Source organism: Anolis carolinensis, chromosome 4 (assembly GCF_035594765.1).
Source record: "Anolis carolinensis isolate JA03-04 chromosome 4, rAnoCar3.1.pri, whole genome shotgun sequence".
Classification (NCBI taxonomy): domain Eukaryota; kingdom Metazoa; phylum Chordata; class Lepidosauria; order Squamata; family Dactyloidae; genus Anolis; species Anolis carolinensis.
In genome coordinates this window covers 62,888,979-62,910,582 of record NC_085844.1, presented here as the reverse complement: position 1 = coordinate 62,910,582, position 21,604 = coordinate 62,888,979, and the positions used below count along the sequence as shown (strand labels likewise).

Here is a 21,604-nt window from a genome sequence, read left to right as displayed (position 1 = left end):
TCTTTCCTCCTGTCATTGAAACCTCAGAAGTTCCCGCAGCAGAGGACTGGCTGCAAGAACTCACAGCGGTGCAACAACTTTTGCTCCAGCAACTAGACCAAGCCAAGGAGGACTATAAACGCCACGCTGACAATCATCGCCAGCCGGGCCCCGAAATCAAGGTAGGAGACCGGGTTCTTCTGTCCACTCGCTTTTTGCCCTCCCACCGCCCTTGCCGGAATCTAGATGCCCGTTTCATTGGTCCCTATCCAGTGGTGGCGCAACTTAACCCCGTGACTTTCAAACTTCAACTTCCGCGCTCTATGCGCATTCATCCAGTGTTTCATCGCTCCCTGCTCCTTCCGGCGGATGGTGTGCGCCCTGATGCAGACCGGCCGGCCCCCACTCCTGTTTTGGTGGATGGGGAGGAGGAATTCGAGGTTCAGGACATTTTGGATTCTCGCTTTCACCGCCGCCGCCTTCAGTATCTCATTGACTGGGTAGGTTTTGGCCCCGAAGAACGCTCTTGGGAAGACGCTTCCACAGTCCATGCCCCCGATTTAGCCCGCCGCTTCCACCAGGCCTACCCCGCCAAGCCGCGGCCCCGCACCTCGGGAAGGGAGCCCATTTTGGAGAGGGGCCTTGAGGAGGGGGATAGTGTGATGACTCATGGGCCATGCAGTCCCGTTCCTAGCACTGTTGTGACAGATGAAGAGGAAAACTTAGGTTTCCCACCGTTTCAGCCAGAATTGGAGCTTTTTCAGCCAGAATTGGAGCCCTTGCACCTGCAGGAGGTTTGCCTTCCAGAAGTCTGCCAAACAAGCCTTGAGCCGAAATCTCCCCCATTTTCTCGCCGTGATTATTATAAACAACAGAAAGGCGCTCAGGAGGCGTCTCGCAGGAGCGCTAGGATTGCTGCCAGGCATTCAGCTGATTAAGCCTGCTTCCCATGGGAAACTTTAGGGAGTCATGCATCTGGACACAGAGAATGGCTTTCGGTTCTGGTTCCCCAGAGAATTGTTCTTTGGCGGGAAAACGAGACCCTATTTAGGTGTTTTGCCCACGTAGGAATCTTGCGGAGTCAATTCGTCAGCTTCGGGAGTAGGTTGTGTGTGGACTACGCTACTCCCGCTTCAAGTCCTTTGCTCCCGTTTCCAGCCTTGCCTTGCTTCCCAGGACCTTGCCTTGCTCCACGGACCTTGCCTTGCTTTCCGGACCTCGCCACGAATTTACCACGGATCCTGTTCTTGCTCCTCGTTTCTTGTTGCCTTGAATTAAGCCTAGTGTTCCAAGAATCAAGTTTACTTCCTAGCCTTGCTTAAGTTTCATGGACTAAAGGACCTTGTCATCTCCCCTCACTTTGCTTGGCAAAGTGAGTGTTTCGGTTACTGGATTACAACTTTGGACCTTAATATTTCATATTGGACATTGTTTCTTTGGACTAATTTTGACCTTTCCTGAAAGGTCTACTTCTGGACTATTTTCTACACTTGTTTTTATTAACTTTATATATTTCCACAATAAAGATATTGGATAGATTCTGGCCTCTGTGTATGGTTATTGGTGCTCTGCAGCCTGGGTCCTGACAATCTATCTTCCTTAGAGAGAGCTATTGAGTTCTCATTGTGGATTATAATATTGGACCCTTTCTTTTACCCATTTGGAACTACCATTGACTTTCTAAAAAGAACTATTCCTTACTTGGACTCTATACCTAATTTCCTTTGGATATATAATTGCTTTAATAAAGATATTGTATTGGCTCTTGTCTGGTTTCCGAGTGCTCACGCTGCCTTGGGGTGCAACACTATCTCTGGAGAGGAACAAATGAATTGGCTGACTGCACCAGATATAGATTATACTTCATATCTGCCATCAATGGGTTAAACAAAAGTATTTATTTGTGTGCCTATTTAAAGGATGTTCATCATGCCTTTCAGTTGAAAAGAGTCTCACAGTGACTTACAAAAGAGAAAGAAACCCCAATAATGATCCGAACAGTCCTAATACTGGTACTTTTCTTCCAGAATCTATAGGAACTTCTCAGCATGCTCTTCTCTTGCAATTCTCTCAGCATCCTTCTCTGCCTCTGATCCCTTGTTTGGGACTGCTTACACACACAGCCTTTATTGGCATACAACAACAAGATTGGCATACAACACAGGTATATAAAACAAGAGGAAGTCACAGATAAAGAGAAACCCTACTTAAATCACTAATCTCAAGGATAACATTTGCAACAATCTCACAAAAAATGCATCAGAGTTGTTCAGAAGATATGGAAGATATGATTCTCTTGACACTGAGAAAACTGAGAAAAACTGTTATTCTGTATTTCACCCCTATATGATCATATTTGGGGTAAACAAACAAAGAATGATGAAGTGTTTCAACAGAAACCAAGCCACAAAAACAAACCCTTTTGGAATATTACACTTTTTATATCTCCCATCCAAAAGAGCTGATAGCAACACACTATATCTTGTAGTTACCAAAGCTCTCCTCTGGGTGGGATTAATCATAATGTGAAAATATGCTGTCATGACTCCACGCTCACATGGAATTAATGATATGGTAGGGGAACAAGTTGTCTTTGCTGTAAGAGTCGGATTGTGGAAGTAAAGATCCAAAAAGTCTGCTCTTGACTGACTTGCAGGCTTCCACATTTGTGAATATTAAAAGTGCTTCCAAAGACAGGCCAATTGCTTTGATCTTTCTGAGATTCAAATAATACCATTCTGAAATAAAATCATCTGATAATAGAGAGGGAGTATAGCTATCGGGGTCTGCTTGAAAATGTATATGCAGCCAGAATTTTATAGCTCTCATCCATGCCAAGGTTTCAAGAATGATTTGACCTGTCTTAATGCATAGAACTGCATAAGGCAAGCATCTAGGGAGCCCCATTATTTTCTGGAGAAACTTGGAATGTGGTATATTAAATGGTTACAGAAATAGGGGAACCATACAGTAACAGAGAACCAATCCTTGCCTCAAAAACCTTGAGGACAGCAGGGATATATTGATCACTCTTACTGCAGAAGAAATGATATATTGCTGCAATGTTGGTATGTGTAGAAGCCATTACTGCTTGTCGCTGTGAGAGCCATATTAGGTTATATCTATAGATCCAACATGGATTACTTCTCTTTCACAGCTGTCAACATTTTCACTAAGCAATCTATCAGAAACCCAGTATCTCTTTTTTGTTCCATAAATACCAGTTCAAATCCCATTAGAGAGAAGTTGGGATAATTCACCCCAGTGCACATCATCAATGGTACTGCCATTACTGTGGAAGCTTGGACAATATGCTCTTCAGTACCCAACTTCCCAGGCATACCACCTTTGCATGCCCAATATTTCCCACCTGATTTTAGCTTGTCACTACTCTTCTAGCTCTTTTCCAACCTGCACAGTCTCTCTTGTGCTAGGTAACTCCCATAGTGCAGAGAGAAGAGGACATATCAGAGAACTGATAACAAGGAAGGTGGTAGCAGAGATAGGGCTGCAGAAAGAGTGGAAATGAGAAGAAACACCACATGAGGGTGAACAAAAGAGAAGGGCGAACAAAGAGGATTTTCTGAGTTTAATCAGAAAAAAGGATTTAGTACCATAACAAAATTGTTGTTCTGTCAGAAATATTGCAATCAAAACATGATCTAAGTTGTAAATCTCAAAAACATTATGTCCTAATAAAAGATTTCTGGGAGACCACATTTCCTTATGCATGAGGAGTATGATTTGTCTATGAGAAGTAATGATAAAAAACCACTAGATGTGAGAAAGTCTGAAGAATCTATTAATGCTTACCATCAGATGCTAGTGAGAGAGACTCTGGTTTGGTTTCACAGTAAAAATCCTAAATTTCAGGTTTAAATGGGGAGGAGGAAGTAGATAAAAGGGAACGACAGAGAGGCAGAGAGAGAGGCACAGAGAAAGAGAGAGAAAAAGAGAGAGTGGGGGGGGGGGGGAGAGAAAAAGGGTACCTGACCAACCATTAATATGTACTCACAGATTAACCCTAAGGGAAGGTGGCTCTTGATAATTACAAAGTCTCCCACCCAATGTAAAAATATCCAGGAATACTTGCAAGCTCAGCCAAAAGGGTTTCAAATATTTTAGTCTAAGCAAATCTAACTATTAAGTTTACTTTTGACGCTATACTTTTGTACAGGATTAATCACCGCCCTGCTGCTGCTCAGTTGTTTAGTCATCTCCGACTCTTCGTGACCCCATGGACCAGTCCATGCCAGAGCTCCCTGTCAGCCGTCACCGCCCCCAGTGCCACATAAAGCAATTCATAAAACACATCTCCCTATGACCCCTTCCCATGTCCTTCAATTTTCCAGTAGTACTCTGCTAGAAGCTAAATTCAAATCTTATGAATTATGCACAAAGAAGTATCAGGCGCAACCTAGGATGCTTCCTCTATTAGCAACAAATTCTTCTCAATTTCAGCGACACCAGTACTGCTATACACTAAGACCCCCGTATCTGCAAAATATACTTTCCTGGCCATACTGCAGTTATAGAGTTGCCCTGGAGGACCTAGAAATTCCTAGAAAGCTATCCCCTCAAGGAATTTGCTAGGTTAGGGTGTTGTGTGGTTTCTGGGCTGTGGGCATGTTCTAGCAGCATTTTCTCCTGACGTTTTGTCTGCTTCTATGGTTGGCATCTTCAGAGGATTAGCCCGGAAACCACACAACACCCCAGTGATTCTGGCCGTGAAAGCCTTCGACAATACTTATGATAGTTGTTCTTTCCTTGGATCTCAAGCCTCCTTTCCTTCTCCTATCCAGATAAGGCTCATGGCAGACTGGCCTTATTAAAATGCAGATAACAGTGATATAATACTCTATCATTGTTATTAAGAGTATTTGAAATAATGGCAGCTTCTTACCAACTGCATATATTTTCAAAACAACACAAACTTAAAACACTACAAGTATTTTCTGCCCCCAAAACTAGACCACAGTACCTTTTATCAAACAAAAAAAATTAATATGAAATATGAAATTTAAAATGATAGTATGTTATGTGACCCTTGTAAAACTCAGTTTAAAACATCTACTAGTTCTCCTTAAGTCAGCGGTTCAATTTTCCTATTAAATTTAATAGAAAACCCATTTTTAGAATAAGAAATTTGGACAGAATAGCTTACGGCAGTGGTTCTCAACCTGTGTGTCCCCAGATATTTTGGCCTTCAACTCGCAGAAAACCTAATAGCTGGTAAACTGGCTGGGATTTCTGGGAGTTGTAGGCCAAAATACCTGGGGACACACAGGTTGAGAACCACTGCTGTAAGCTATTCTGTCCAGATTTCTTATTCTAAAAATGGGTTTTCTATTAAATTTAATAGGAAAATTGAAACAGCAACCTTTGAAAAGCTGTTCATTTTTCCCACTGCCCACATACCTTATTTGGCCTACCTGGGCTAAAAAGAATAAGACACATCTATTTCTCCAATATGTTTAGCACAGTTGAATGTTTGACTTTGCACTTATCATTTTGACAGCCAATGCAGTGGAACCAGCTTCTTAAGACTTTTACAGGGGAAATTACCTAAGGTTCTATCTCTTGGGAACCTTTAAGTTTACCACAATCCCCTATCATACAAATTAACGGGGCTGACTGCACACTACTTAAAGCTCAGTCATCTTTTTCTTGTCATAATGTACTTGGAGAGGCTCAAATTGTCTTGTTTGCTTGTGATGGGACTCCAAGAGCTCGATTCAGGCTGCTTCCCTCTACCTTTATGTCTTGCCTTTTTGGTTTGCAAGCCAGAGGGCATGATCTGTCTACCATTTTAAATGAAGCAACATGTTTTGCCAGCCAGTAAAAAGCAGGATAAAATCTAATTAAATACACAAATGCATCCAGTCATCCATCCATGTGATAAATCAGGTATCAGCAAAACACAGGCAAAGCTGCAAGTCACTTCCATATATACTACAGAGATAATTCTTACTAGGTATTTTATCCTGGACCCAAGGGGGAGGAAATAAATAAACACACATAAAATATCTCAGATACATATACATAACAAATACAACAAAGGGTTACTTTCAAATTTGATTATCAAATCATCCAGTTACATAAAGTACACCACAGTATGATTATGAAATGTTTTAACATGAAATGCTCCATAATGAAATAAACAGCATTTTGCTTATACAACATAACCTACTACACCATTTTTGGAAAGTTAATTCTAATTAGAAACATACAGAAAATCAATCAGAATTTTTAAGTGTTTCATTAGGGTATCTCATTTATAGCAAACTACTTATGACAAAACTCTGTCTAGAGAAGAACTAAAATGCTATAAAGAACAAGGAAGTAAGAACAATTATAAACTTTGTCCCTAGTTCATAATCTTTTGCATGCATGCCTATCCTCATAGGAAAACTATTAGTCACCACTTCCCTCTTTGTAATTTTATTCAAAATTTAGCCACCAAGGTTGAAGCATCTCTGATATTACTATATTTAAAACTCATGCATAAGGCCCCCACTTATAATTGCAGTAGGTTAGTATTTGTCAATGTTGTATATGTGGAGACAGGCCCCACTGACACCAATTTGCCCCACCACTGTTGCCTTTCTGCCAGTCATCCCTTCATAATGTCCGCCTTCAAATGAGTAGCAGTAGTTTCATATCAGAGTCAAGGCATACGTAATAGGAGGCTGCCATATTAATCCCCCTCCCCATGAACTGAAGATGGGATCTGGGTGGTTCCTACAAAAAAGCAGTGTCGTTTGATTAAATGAAGATCTGTGGAACTGGCAATAGGAGGTTAAAGTAGAAGCAGGCAGTGGGCCCAAAGAAAATGCTAAAGGGAACCTGCTTAGTCTTTTTGGGGTAAAGGAGAATTGATCAAGATTATTGAGGCATAAGGGCAGAAGATGAAATAGTAGAGGGTCAGTTCCGGCTTACACATTAGTTTCTAGGTCATATATAATGGATAGATGGCATGCATTTTTACTCAGAGGCATATTCAATCACATTCAGTGAAGCTTACTCTCAGGAAGGTATGTAAACTAAAGTTGCAGTCTTAAAGGTGATTACATTTAATTTATACAGTTGTAACAACAAAATAAATGTGAAATGGACACTAGGGTTGGCCTTGGAAAGCATCCTTATTTTTTAAAAGCATCCTTCATGATAGCATTTCGAAACGTTTTACAATGGCGGGCCATTTTATGCCCATCTAGTTTCCAATCACAAATAGCTTTCAGAGCAAGACATTTTATTTATTTGCTACAATTTACCTTGCTTTTTATATAACCACGTCTGCACCATAGCCATTTGTGATTGGCCATGTTCCTACAGCATGGTGCCTTACTAAAGTATTCACACACACACACACACATACTTTTTGATATGGAATTTGTTACCATTTGACGTACACAAAATACTCAGAATGGTACACAAAATACGCAGAATGTGGTGGAGGCTCCTTCTTTGGAGGCTTTTAAGCAGAGGCTGGATGGCTATATGTCGGGGGTGCTTTGAATGCGATTTCCTGCTTCTTGGCAGGGGGTTGGACTGGATGGCCCATGAGGTCTCTTCCAACTCTACTATTCTATGATTCTATGGTAAGTGCTCAAAAGTTAAGTAAACAAGCACTCTTTGTGCTGGGTGATGGCTAAATAAGCTCTGCTGCAACTCACTGCCGCCAAAAGTCACACAAGAAGTTGGATGGATGTGTCATTCCAGTGTCAGATGTGACAGACTGAACATGACTGTCCCCACATAGTTCTAGTTGTCTGGAAGCTATATCTAAATAAATACAATTATGAAAACCAAGGCACTATCACATACAAATCTAGCACCAATTAAGGCTGAGTGCCCCCCTCCCCTCAACTATATACATGCCTCAGGTCAATGTTATACCCACTATTATAGAACATGGTTCAATCATGGCTATGTCTAAAGAAGGCTGCCTACCAAAACTCTGTGACCAAATAAGGAAAACAAAAGTTAGAAGAGCAACAAAGAAGGCAACTGAAAATTAGAAAGAGCTAGAAATACAGAAACAAATGCCTCATCCACTCTGACCATTTAATGCTAGCTCCAGACTGTGGCACCCAGACAACACATTCCCATGAAAGCCCACAAAAGGAAGCCCATAATGTGCATCAGTGCTCTGTGGTCCTAAATCCAGTCCTAAATCCGGTTTCAGGATTTCCTATGTAATCATCTGCACAGTGAAACCACTTTCTTTAATACCAGTTTGTAACTGCATTAAACCAGGGGTCCCCAAACTAAGGCCCGGGGGCCGGATGCGGCCCTCCAAGGTAATTTACCTGGCCCATGCCCTCATTTAGAATATAATATTTTTATATCAGTTTTAATAATATAATATATTGTATATACATATAATATTGATAATAATATTATCATTTTATGCAATACGATACTAACAATAATATCATATAATAATATTAATTATATGTTATATATTACATATAATATTACAGTAGAGTGGTATAGTTCAATATAGTATAATGCTAATATTGTGCTATGCTAATAATATAATATATTGTATAATAATAATAATAATAATAATAATAATAATAATTTTATTCTTATATCCCGCCCCATCTCCCCGGAGGGACTCGGGGCGGCTTACATGGGGCCATGCCCAGACACGACAGCACAAATCAGATAAAACATTAAACCGAGCAGTAAAACTTCAACATGATTAAAAACAGTCATAAAAGTCAATATACACAATAATATTAAAATCCCGATTTGGGTCAAAAGATCCAGGCCAAGGTGCAAAGCACTATTGTATGTCATATAGCTGCTCTGAGTTCCCTTCGGGGTGAGAAGAGTGGGAAATAAATGTAGTAAATGAATAAATAAATAATTTTGGACTTAGGCTCGCCCAAAGTCTGAAATGACTTGAAGACACACAACAACAACAACAACAATCCTAATTAACCTGACTATCTCATTGGCCAGAAGCAGGCCCACGCTTCCTATTGAAATCCTGATTGGGTTATGTTGGTTAAAATTATTTTCATTTTTAAATGTTGTATTGTTCTTTCATTGTTATTGTTGTTGTTTTACACTACAAATAAGATATGTGCAGTGTGCATAGGAATTTGTTTGGTTTTCCCCCCCAAAATGATAATTCGGCCCCTCAACAGTCTGAAGGATTGTGGACCGGCCCTCTGCTTTAAAAGTTTGAGGACCCCTGCATTAAACAGTCAGTGTAATAGATCCAGAGACAGGAAAAAGCATCTTTGGAACATTTATCACCTATACACTCCAGAAAGCTTAGTTTTATGGAAGAATGATAAGAATGAGAGTGAGCGTGTTAGTGGTCTTCCCATTAGACTAGGACTTTGGAAGACCACAATTCAAATCCTCAGCCACATAAACTCACTGAGGAACAGTGGTCAAGTCACATGTTCTCAGCTCCCGAGGAAGGCAATGGCAAAATCCCTCTGAACAAATATTTCTGAGAAAATGACATTATTCGTTCATCTTATGGTCTCCATAAGTCAAAAATTACCTGAAGGCACACAACAGCAGCAATGATAAGCAAATCGATGCTGAATCAAACCTATAACAGTGTGATGTCTCATGGGCCTTGTAGTCCTGTTCCTAGTACTATTGTGGCGGACGAGGAGGGATTTCCACCGGTTCAGCCAGAATCGGAGCCCCTGCACCTGGAGGATGTTTGCCCTCAAGAAGTCAGCCAAACAAGCCTTGGGCAGAATTCTCCCCCGTTTTCCGGAAAGGACAATTATAATAGAGATAGAGGAGCCAGGGAGGCTAATCGCCGGAGCCTCAGAATCGCAGCCAAACAACTAGCTGATTAGGTCTGCTTCCCTTGGGAAATTCTAAGGAGTCATGCATCTGGACAGAGTTGGGTTTCACTTCTCGTTCTCCAGGGAAAGTGTTCTTCTGGCGGGAAAACGAGACCCTATTTAGGTGTTTTGCCGCAAAGGAAACCTTGCGGAGTCAACCTGTCAGCTTGAGGAGTGAGATCGTGTGTGGACTTCGTAACCCCAGTTCCTTGTTTCCCGGACCAAGTTCCAAGCCTGCCTTGTTTCACGTTTTGCCGCGGACCTCGCCACGGACCTTGTTCTTGCTTCTTGTTTGCCTCGTATCAAGTCTTGTCTAGCCAAGAATCAAGTTTGTTTTCCAGCCTTGTTGTCAAGCTTCAATGGACTAAAAGACCTTGTCATCTCCCCACACTATTGCTTGGCAAAGTGTGTGTTTCGGTTAATGGATTATAACTTTGGACTCTAATATCACATATTGGACATTATTTTCCTGGACTATATTTGACCTTTCCTGAAAGGTCTACTTCTGAACTATATTCTTCACTTGTTTTTATTGACTTTATATATTTCTTTAATAAAGATATTAGATAGAATCTGGCCTCTGCGCATGGTTATTGGTGTTCTGTAGCCTGGGTCTTGACAAACAGCCCATTTGAAGTTTGCAAAAGGCATGTGTGAGACATAGAAAACATGCAGATGAAGATTCTCAAGCTGAATCTTTTGGTTCCACACCAAAATAAAAACCCATCATGAATGGCAAAAAGGCAACAGCGTTCCTTACTCTTGTCACAGTAAAGGATGTCAGAGGTGCCTTTCCTTAACAGGGACTAAAAACTGGTCAGTTTAAGAGCAAGATGGATGCAGACAAATACAGGGCAACACTACAGAAGAAGCTGCTTCATTCTGCGACGGTCATGTGATTAATGAAGAAACTCTCCTTGCAGCAGAACAGCAATGCTAAAGTGGTACTGGCATGGTTTAAAAGCAAGAACCTAAATGTCTTGGATTAATTCAGTCAAAGCCCAAGACCTAAATCTGATTGAGACTCTGTAGCAAGTTCTGAAAATTCCTGTTCACCAATTGTCCCCATCCAACCTAACAGAACTCACCCATTGTAGATGTGCAAATTTACACGTCAGAGAGATTTATACCAAGCATTGATTCAGGGGTGTGAATACTTATGAAACCAACAAGTAAAACTTTGTTTTTATTTACTTAACTTTTGTGTCACAGTACAAATATTTTGCACCTTCAGAGTGTTGTGTCTCTTGTCAACATCAAGTAGGAACAATGGTAACTAAATTCATTTCAATTCTGGGTGTAAAAATGTGGAATAGTCAAATGCTTGGTAAATACGCATATATTTCCAACACTCCACAAATATGTCATGTGTTGTTCTGTCAGTAGCAGTGTCATCTACATATCTAACATTTTTGATGTTTCATTATTTTTATGTCTACTTCCTTTGAGTCTAATCCAGCTTTTATAAACCATATTTTCAGCATACAAGTTAATCCCATCCGCCGCTTTGAATCCCACCCACGGGAGAGAAGCAGGATAGAAATTAATAATAATAATAATAATAATAATAATAATAATAATAATAATAATAATAAATAGAGCAGAAAGATGCAGTTTTGCCTGAGCCTCTTACCAATTGTAAACCAATCTATTTCTCTGTATTCTAATCTGATGATAACCATTTGTCCTAAGTATAGTTATGCATCAGAGCAATCAAATATTGTGGCACACCATTTCTTTAACAGTGATCCAAATCTTCCATCTACTCTACAACTAATGTTTGATTGCTCATAAAGACAAGGCTGATTTTCCTATGAAATATTTTATGTAATGTATGTGTGAAATATAAATTTTTGACTGAGATTGATTCAAATAACACTATCTAACAAATTTTGAAGAAATGTCTTTCCTAGTTTGAAAGTGTTATTTCCTGTTTAATTGTGTAGTACTTACTTTGAAAGTAGTTGTTATACTCCAGACTATTAGTTTTTGTGGCTGCCACTAATTAATCATTGAAAAACTATAGCAAAATGTGCTGCAGGATGTCCTGCAAAAACGTTTTCAGTTTAATAAACTTTTCCCATGTTTTTTTTTTAATAGGAAGTGACATTGATAACCCAGAAACACAAATTGTGTTACATAGTGTAATCAAGGCTATCTTTTAATCAATTCATATTTTAATCAATTAGATCAATGTAAGGCATGTTAATATATATAAAAAGGACTTTAAAAGACAACTTAATCCTTACTTATTCCATCTGACTCAGCATGCTATTTTGTAGCTCATATCTAGATCATCTCTGTTGTTTCAGATCCTGTGCTTATTTCAATACATTGTTCACAAGTGCCACTGAAATAAACAGAACCTCTTTAACTCAGTGAAATTCGTATTTAACAGTGGCCACCACAGAAGAAGAATTATAGGAACCTGCTATGTTCCTATTTCAGATCTCATCTGCATGATGGTAAGTATGGGATTTTAGTTCTTTTTGTATTTGAGAGCGTTATTAATGTAGCTAACACTTCAAATATGCCATCCAGTTTCATCAACTTTAAATATATCTGGATTGCTGCTGGCAACCTCTGAAAGCCATTCTCTGGAAGACAGGAAAAAGATTTCCCCTACTGCCAAATTTGTACTCAGGAAAGGAATAAGCAATCAACTAGTACTCTGCACTGTAAGTGCATCTTACAGTGGTTTGAGTTCCGGAGCTCACCCTTAGTGGCCTCTCCAGCTGGCTTCTGACTCTGGAGACAAAGAACAAGAAGGAATAAGAGAAACAAGCCTGTTCTTCTGGACCTGTGAGATCCATGAATACACATAACAGCTGAACTAGGGATGTAGCTTCAGGTTTGGCCAGTTTCTGACAAATGCAATAAGGAGGATTCCTTCCAGCTATCTACTCCCAAGGAGACCACTATTCTCTACATTAATCATGCCCTTACTCTTGTTCTCTCTTTCCACAAGCTATTGCAGCCATTTATTTATCTCTGTCTCTTTCTTGTCTATATTTAACTTATTTGAGGCCTCTCCTCTTTCCTTCCTTTCTCAGTACTTTTCCTGCACCTCATCCTTTTCTCCTGTATTGTTTTCAAATAAAACAATTAGAACCCTATGATTAGTTTTCTTAAGTGTCCATGTGCTTGTTAACTATGTTTTCATTGTGAAAAGACTGAAATCCCATCAATATTACAAAAACAAGCAATGTAACAAGAGCCCTTAAAAACATTTTGGTTGATTATTTATAGTTTTGGAATATAAGCATGTGCTTTCTTTGTGTTTAGAAGAAAACAAAACATTGAGACATGGCATTATACTGGTACACTGTACAGAATTTAATCAACCAAACACTACAGCTACTAAGAGGAAGCAGACAGGAAAGATTAAGAGTTCTTTCTGTAGCACCTTGTAAAAGATTGAAACATGTTTTAAATTTGAAAGGTCACAGCTTGCTTCACCAGCAAGATGGAGTGGCCTAGTTAAGTTGGTATGCCACTATTTACAATAATGTCCAGAGAAAATATGTCTTATACTACTACGATACTTGAGTCCAAACAGTTTTACATGATGAAAAATATAGCACATAATCCTATGAGAGTTTACTGTGTTCCAATCTCACTAAAGCCTATGAACAAATTAATACACAATCTAATCATATACCTCTGGAGCCTATTATTCATATGAAGTCCAATGAGGTCCAGCCCAGCCCAGCCATGACCAGTATTGACTCTATATGAGTAAGGAATAACAAAATAAAAACAAAAACTGCAAAGATCAGTCCAGATTTTGTGCTAGGAATACAAGGGCATTGAACAGATTGCTACACGTTAATTTTTCAGTAATATCTTCCCACAAGAGCCATTATCTGCTCCCTCAAGAATTGCTCCTAAAGGTCAGAAACACCATGAAGCTAGGGAAAAAAAACAGTAAATTGTGGTTTTGTGACACAGTGTTCTAGTTTTCAAGATGGGAATAAAATATAGTAGAGTCTCACTTATCTAACCTTCACTTATCCAATGTTCTGTATTATCCAACGCAGTCTGTCTTTTAGTAGTCAGTTTTTTGTAGTCAATGTTTTCAATATACTGCAATGTTTTGGTGCTAAATTCGTAAATACAGTAATTACTACATAACGTTACCGTGTATTAAATTGTTTTTTTCTGTCAATTTGTTGTAAAATATGGTGATTTTGGTGCTTAATTTGTAAAATCACAACGTAATTTGATGTTTAATAGGCTTTTCCTTAATCCCTACTTATTATCCAACATTTTCGCTTATCCAATGTTCTGCCAGCCTGTTTATGTTGGGTAAACGAGACTCTACTGTAGTTTCAGAGGGAAGTAGAATGCACATATCACACACTCTTTCTGATTTTCAAGTTATGGCAGCAGGCACCATACCACTGATCAGAACTACTAAGAATGATCTGAGAGTCATAATAATTAGGATATGTCTGTACCCATTGCTGCTCATTCAATAAGTCACCAAGAGTGATGCCAACTCTCCAATCCATCGCTTGGGACTACACTTTATTCTGTCAACCTAAATTAAGGACCCTCACATACGGAGGGTGGAAGACCACCTTTTAGTCATTAACATAAACAAAGAGTTGAATCTACAACATGGATTTTGGAATCTTTCTACCATGTTCCTCTTTGCAATTACTTGAAGAACATCCCAATGATCGACCCAAATGATCGACCTAAATGACTACATCAGTTCACAGTAACTTGTTTTAGCTGTATTTGGCACCTGTAGGGAACAACTTTCCTGTATTTTTTCTCTTTTTTGATTGTGCTGATGTGTTTCAGTTGAAAGATGGTTTCATCTTGATTAAAAGCTTTGAGCCTTGTGTCAAGAAGAGTCCTCGGCTAGAGTATGTAATTGCCAAACCATGGCTCGATATTACATCTGAATATGTCCAGCATTCGAACCATTACAATCTAAGGTCACAGTTAAAAAATCATTTAGTAGAGGAATATTCTTTTTTTTTTTTTACTTTAGTACAAACAATTACTGGAAAAATGCCAGCATAACAAAGTAGTTTCTTTTCAATTAGATGATCTAATAGACCTCGTGATAATCCAAACACAACAAACAAATTGTTTGAGGGTTTTCTGAGTCAACATGCTGAACAGCAAAAGATAAATAGTGAAAACATGGTGTGTGCTTTTGGGCTCTTAGTACCAGGATTTCACTCTCCTTCTAATGGAACTCGGGGCTGCACAGAGAATTCCTCCCAGACAACACTGCAGCTTTATTTAGAGGCTTTGGTTTTTCTTTAACTCAAAGAAAAGGATTAGAAATGGATCCTTAACCACTATGATATGTGGTTAACCAGATTTGCCAGGAAATTATGCTGCAGTATTTGGTAACAGAGAAAGCCAATATGCACACAAATGACTGAACGGACTCACTGCAGCACATCAGTGGTATAGTTAGGCATTTTAATGCTTTCATGGAATACCCTTTAGTTTAAAAGGTATGTTCATAACTAAAGAATGTTACATTTAGGAAGTGAGCATCAACATTTTCAAATATTGCATTGGACATTAATATTTCCTAGAAGTATCTGGGAACAAGTTCAGTTCCAGATTTCTAACATGGCGCAACATAAAATATATCACTTCCAGTAATATACCTTTAAAAACTACTTTTTAAAAATCATAGCTTAGATTCCATTTGTAAGTCATGGGAACTTTCCAAAGTTGGAGCAACAGGCAACAGTACAACAGTAGAAAACTTACATTGGTCATTATTTTCTCCCTGGCCCCCAAAATAGATCAGGTGTCATTTTCAACTCAGAAAGCGAAGGTGTTTTTTTAATGCTTGTTAATGTGCACAATGCACAGGATAGCATTTCCAAGATCATTACATGTATTTGTTTCTATTCTGTTCACTGTGTTTAATATTGTAATTATTGTATAGATCAATCAGTCAAATTCCTCTTCCTTTATACGGCTACTACCCTGTTTCCCTGAAAATAAGACATCCCCGGAAAATAAGACCTAGTAGAGGTTTTGCTGAATTGCTAAATATAAGGCCTCCCCGAAAGTAAGACCTAGCAAAGTTTTTGTTTGGAAGCATGCCCGCCAAACAGAACTCCAGAGTATGCGAGATTGGTAAATGTACATACTATAGAGTGTTGTACATGGAAATAATGGTAATAACAAGAAATTCTTGATAGGATTCACAGTTTGTCTGGTTTGTGATGACAACTACTGTACAGTATATAATGTTCATTTTTTGTTCAACAATAAATGTGAATTCTTTATGGAAAAATAAGACATCCCCTGAAAATAAGACCTAGCGCATCTTTGGGAGCAAAAATTAATATAAGACACTGTCTTATTTTCAGGGAAACACGGTATCAGAAATCTCTTGTTCTCCACTGAGCAATTTCTCCTTTCTTCTGCTCCCCACCCCCTGCAAACCTCCCACACTTTTCTTTTTCAGTAGTTTTATTAGACATTATCAATGTTCCAGCCAAAGTTTTGCATTAGTTTGACTTTAGAGTCCTCCCCAATACTTCCACATTCAAGAATTTAAAATACCGAACTTAAAATGCACTTATTTATTTTGACTGTCATTAATTAAAATAATATTTCATTAATATGTATTTAATTTATATTTGGAAGATGGGAGAATGCCTTCATTTTGCAACAGTAAAGGGGAAACTGTCATTATCCTAGGCATAAAAAGAGCATGTCTAAAATATGTTGAAAAAGTCTTTCTCTGCAAAAACAAAACAAAAATATTTCAACTGTAAGGACTGGCCTGTGCTTTGGCTTTTGAGGATCCCATGTCAAAATCTGTCATTACTTACATTATTAGGGCCTCCTAGTACATTCTGTGTTTGTGGGCTCCTCTACATGGGCATGAAAACCTGGACTCATTCTGAGTTGAATCCTGATTCTCCACTTTGGTGAGTACAGTGGGTTAAACTGGGTTCATCTGGCTTTGCAATGCTTCAGACAAAGTTGGGGGGGGTGTACCATGAAATTTGCTTAAAATGCCATCATATCCTTCAGCTTTGGGGCACTGTGGACAACCAGACTGGGTCTGATTTAGGCTGGTCTGCTGTCCACACGGGCTAATAAATGCAGGAGAAAGGACTGGGCCCCTATTTCTTCCTGGTCAGTGATCTGCACTGAGAATTTAATCAATGAATAACATTTAAACTTAAATCAATATGCTCTTCAAATTATAGAGTTCAAAGGCCATCTAATCCAACCCACTGCCTAATGCAGAATCTCCCACTTCTTTTTGAAGCCATGCAGAAGGAGACTTCACCACTTCTCTAGAAAATTGGTTCAACTGCCAAAATGCTCTTACTGTGAAGAAGCTCCTTCTAATGATTAATTAAAAGCTCCCCTTTTGTAATTTCAAACCATTAGACTTGGTCCTGCACTTCTGGAGAAAGAAGGAAGCAGCCTGCTTCCTTCTCCCTGTGACAGCTCTGGAGATATTTAAAGAGGTAAATTACATCATCCCTCAATCTTCTCTTCACCAAGCTGAACATACTTCAATTTTTCATCATATGATTTGCTTTCAATACTCTTTTTAAATCCTTCTCGGAACCCACTCCAACTTATCTACATCCTTTAAAAAAAGAGGTATTGAACGTACTACGAAACGCGAGGTCTGACCAGCACAGAATTTGGTGGCATGTTTGTGGAATGTTTATTTTTCTCGGTTTAGAAACAATATCCCTATTAATGGAGGCTAAAATAGGATTGGCCTTCTTTGCTGCAGCATAATGCTGCTGGTTCATGTTCAACTTATGATCAATAATAATTCCAAGGTCCTTTTGGACGTAGTATAGCTGAGCCATGTATTGCCCATCCTATATGCTTTCATCTGTCAAGGTTTTTGTTGTCAATTTCATAACAAAAACTCCTGTATTTCTGTAATATTGTGAAGAATGTGTATGAGCCATACTGATCCATAACTTTAAACATGTCATAATATAGGCAGTTCCCGAGTTACAAGCACCTAACTTACAAATGACTCATAGTTAAGAACTGGGACGAGGCAACAGGAAGTGAGAGAAATCTACCCCTAGGAAGGGAAATACACCCCTGAATGTGATATCATGGGGGAAAGGTGTCTCCAATGAAGCTTTATCTCCAATCCTTGTTTTCACAACAAGCCACATTTTTCAAAATCCAAGTATCACTGGGACAGAAAGTGAGGTGAAATCTTCTGAACAGGGGAAAAGACAGCAAGAGAAATACCACAGAGATGCTAACCCTTCCCTATGCTATCCAAAGCTAAAAGATATATATTTTTGACTGGAGTTAAAATGTACCTGTTCTGACTTACAAACAAATTCAACTTCCAAAAATCCTCCAAAACCTCCAAAAATCTTGTTTGTAACATGTATTTTTAAAATGTGCAGCTGAAAGAGCTTCCTAAAGAATAATTAAATGTAAACAGGAGTAACATGTACACACATGTACTATAAAAAATGACTGGACAGACTTATCAACTGACAAGATATGCTTCCTCATAGGCAGCAATAAAGAGCATTAATAAATTAAAATGAATTTTTGAATCAACCATATGGGCTACAATTTTATTAATAACAGGAAAAATTAATATACCAGCTTTACCTTTCCTTAATTAACTATATTTGTATGCTTGTTTCCTTTGGAAAACTAGAAGCAGGTGATCCTAATAATCTCCATCAACGCACTCATTTAGTCCACACCCACATAGTTTTAGCAGGGCTGCAGCACCAGCTTCTAGACCACTATCACTTTACAGCTATATTTAACCTGAACATCCAAAGACCAAAGTCCTTGTTTAAAAACAATTTTAGGTCTGCAAATAGGCACTGACATAATGTTAAATATGCCTGTGAATCTTACATAGGAAAGGTGAAATGCTTTAAATGTAGGAGAGAGGGAGAACATATGACAATCACTAACTGCGTAACCAAGCACCTGTTACCAGGCAACAGAACAGCAGTGGCATCTGCCTCACGCAGCCATGTACTCCTATCCTTAAAGGTATTAGAGGTATAAGCCCAGGAACCTTGATACCAGAGATAAGTGCCTAGTATCACACCAAAGAATTCATTCTTTTATGCCTGGCCCTTCTCTCCACTGACCATTACATGCAGCTTGGACCCAGCTTCAAAGTGTGGTGGCTATACAGCACACACCACAAAAGCATGCTGCAGCACACTTTAAGCCATTTGAAATGAGATAAGCAAAGTTGAAGGACACTCCAAAACAGAACCTTTAATGAACACCAGGAGTCTGCACTGTAAACTGCATCGCACAGCAAAAGCAACTCCACAGAATGAGAATTGCTGTGCGGACACCTGAACCACTCTACTGATGTGCACATGCATATTCCCACTGAGGAAATTGTAAAAAAAAAAAAATGCATTCTCCACGGTTGTAAAGTCGCAGATCCAGCAGATACTAGAACTGGTTCAAGGTCAACCTCTGTGGTTGCATAATGACCATCCAGACTTTGAATCAGTTTCATAGACGTCAAACTAATGATCCACACAGTGAACTTGATTTCTGCTATTCCAGTTCAGAATCAACCTAAGTGCCAGTATAAATGTGCCCTCTTGTCTACTCTAAATCCAAGACTGGATAAACAACTCGTTTGGTAAGAGAAGAATGTTCTATAAAAATACTCCTTAAATGACATTACAGAAAGCAATTGTAAATTGATTAACAATGTAAGAAAAAATGCAGGATTAATACAGTGCAAAGTAACTTGTGTGTAATTCAAATAGGTAAAGGTAAAGGTTTCCCCTTATGCTAAGTCTAGTAGTGTCTGACTCTGGGGGCTGGTGCTCAACTCAGTTTCTAAGCCGAAGAGCCAGTGTTGTCTGTAGATGCCTCCAAGATCATGTGGCCAGCATGACTGCATGGAGCGCTGTTACCTTCCCGCCAGAGCAGAACCTATTGATCTACTCACATTTGCATATTTTCGAACTGCTAGGTTCCCAACTTATTCCAAAGAAACCATGCAAAGAATGGAGTTCTGTTTAATGAGAATCTAGCCCAAAGCGTATTCTCCTCATATAGGTAAAGGTAAAGGTTTCCCCTGACATTAAGTGTAGACGTGTCCGACTCTGGGGGTTGGTGCTCATCTCCATGTCTAGGTCAAAGAGCCGGCGTTGTCTGTAGACACCTCCTAGGTCATGTGGCCAGCATGACTCCATTGAGCGCCGTTACGTTCCCGCAGAAGCGGTACCTACTGATCTCATATTTGCATGTTTTCAAACTTCTGGGCTGGCAGACGCTGGGGCTAATAGCGGGAGCTCACTCTGCTCCTGGGATTCAAACTGCCAGCCTTTCGGTCAGCAAGTTCAGCAGCTCAGTGGTTTAACCCAATGCGCCATTGGGTGCTCCCATATAATTTAAATTCACAAAACCAATACCTTTGTTATAATAATTCTTACAAACTGCACTGCGTTACAAAGCTTACATAATATTTCTGAGTCAACACTGAAAGACTTGGTAAGGCATTAGTTTTCCAAAACTAAACAGCGAGTTGCATAGCTAGGCCAGATTTGAATGTATGTCTTGGACTGAATCCTAACACTGCATGTGTGGACAGATAAACCAAGTTGGAAAAAAATAGTTCTGCTATGAGAGGTCAGGTTTTTAAAGATACATGTTAAACTATTTCCCCAAAACTAAAGATGAAATTGATTTACAGAAGCTGAAAAGATGCTGAAAAATATCTTTCAACAATTTTCCATTAAGCAACTATTAATGAGTTCTTGAAAACAGAGGTGAAACAATACTTCCAGAAAGCACTATGACCCTGCAAAGAGGAAATGAATAACAAAAGAGGCACGAAGGAGAGTGCAGGACAAGTACATCCATATGATGCAAAGGCCAGCAGTTCTGAAATTAAGCTGGAAAGAATGTTTCTATTCCAAGGTTGAAGATTTTTCTTGTACACTGTTTGCAATACCACAAGGTTTACAGAATAAATATAGGCATACCCCAGTTAACAAAACCTTTGACAATGAAGCTCAAAGTCTTTTTATATCCATTCAGACCCTCTTTCCTTCTCACCTTCTGCACTGGCATTGGGAGAATGGTGATGGTCTGGAGAAACAGATTTTCAGTATGAAGTTGTAGCACCGTGTCTATAGTAAACAATACAAAAGCAATTATCTGAGTCTGGAAAAGCCAATCCTATTGTAACTTCCAACAGGTAAGGTAAAAAACAGCTGCCATCATGGGTGCTTACTGAATATGTGTGAACTGCAAAACAAGAGACAAAACAGAGATAAAAAGGAACAGCAGATAAGCCTGCCTTAGCAGCTACATGTTAAAAAGTACAGATGTTATATTTCCACTTTTGTGGAAATCATAGGAAAAGTGCATTTCCGTAAACACAACTCCTTTTCATCGAAGACCATAAAAGTTTCAGAAGAGGAAATGTGCCCTCTGCTGTTTTCATGAGCAGTCATTAAAACTTCACAAATTGATTGGAGGTATTTGTGTGCTGGAACTTCATATATTGATTGGAGGTATTTGTGTGTTGGGAGGGGGGGTGCTATGTCTACATTAAAGTTGTGCATTCATGTGGAATTGCTGTTCGTTTTGTGTAGTTTCATTCGTGTCATCTCATTTTTGTATTTGTGTCCCGCTAACGAAAATGGGCTGCCTATATGACACGAATTTTCGTCTGGCTAACGAAAAACATGAAAATCTTTGTGCCATTGGGGGCAATGGGAGGGCTTCCGAGGCTCATCCCCCCCTCGGGGTTTGGGCTAGAGGGGTGAAAATCGCTACACATGGAGGGCATT

General features: G+C 39.2%; 1 protein-coding gene and 1 long non-coding RNA gene across 2 annotated transcripts in view; one reads left to right on the top strand and one right to left on the bottom strand.

Moving 5' to 3' along the window:
• Positions 1–21,604, bottom strand: part of gnal (G protein subunit alpha L) — a 157,620-nt gene that overhangs the window by 112,840 nt on the left and 23,176 nt on the right. The window lies entirely within an intron of this gene.
• Positions 9,710–10,378, top strand: LOC134298921 (uncharacterized). The gene is made up of 2 exons (XR_010006040.1): positions 9,710–9,930; positions 10,148–10,378. It is a non-coding gene; the product is annotated as an uncharacterized LOC134298921 (long non-coding RNA).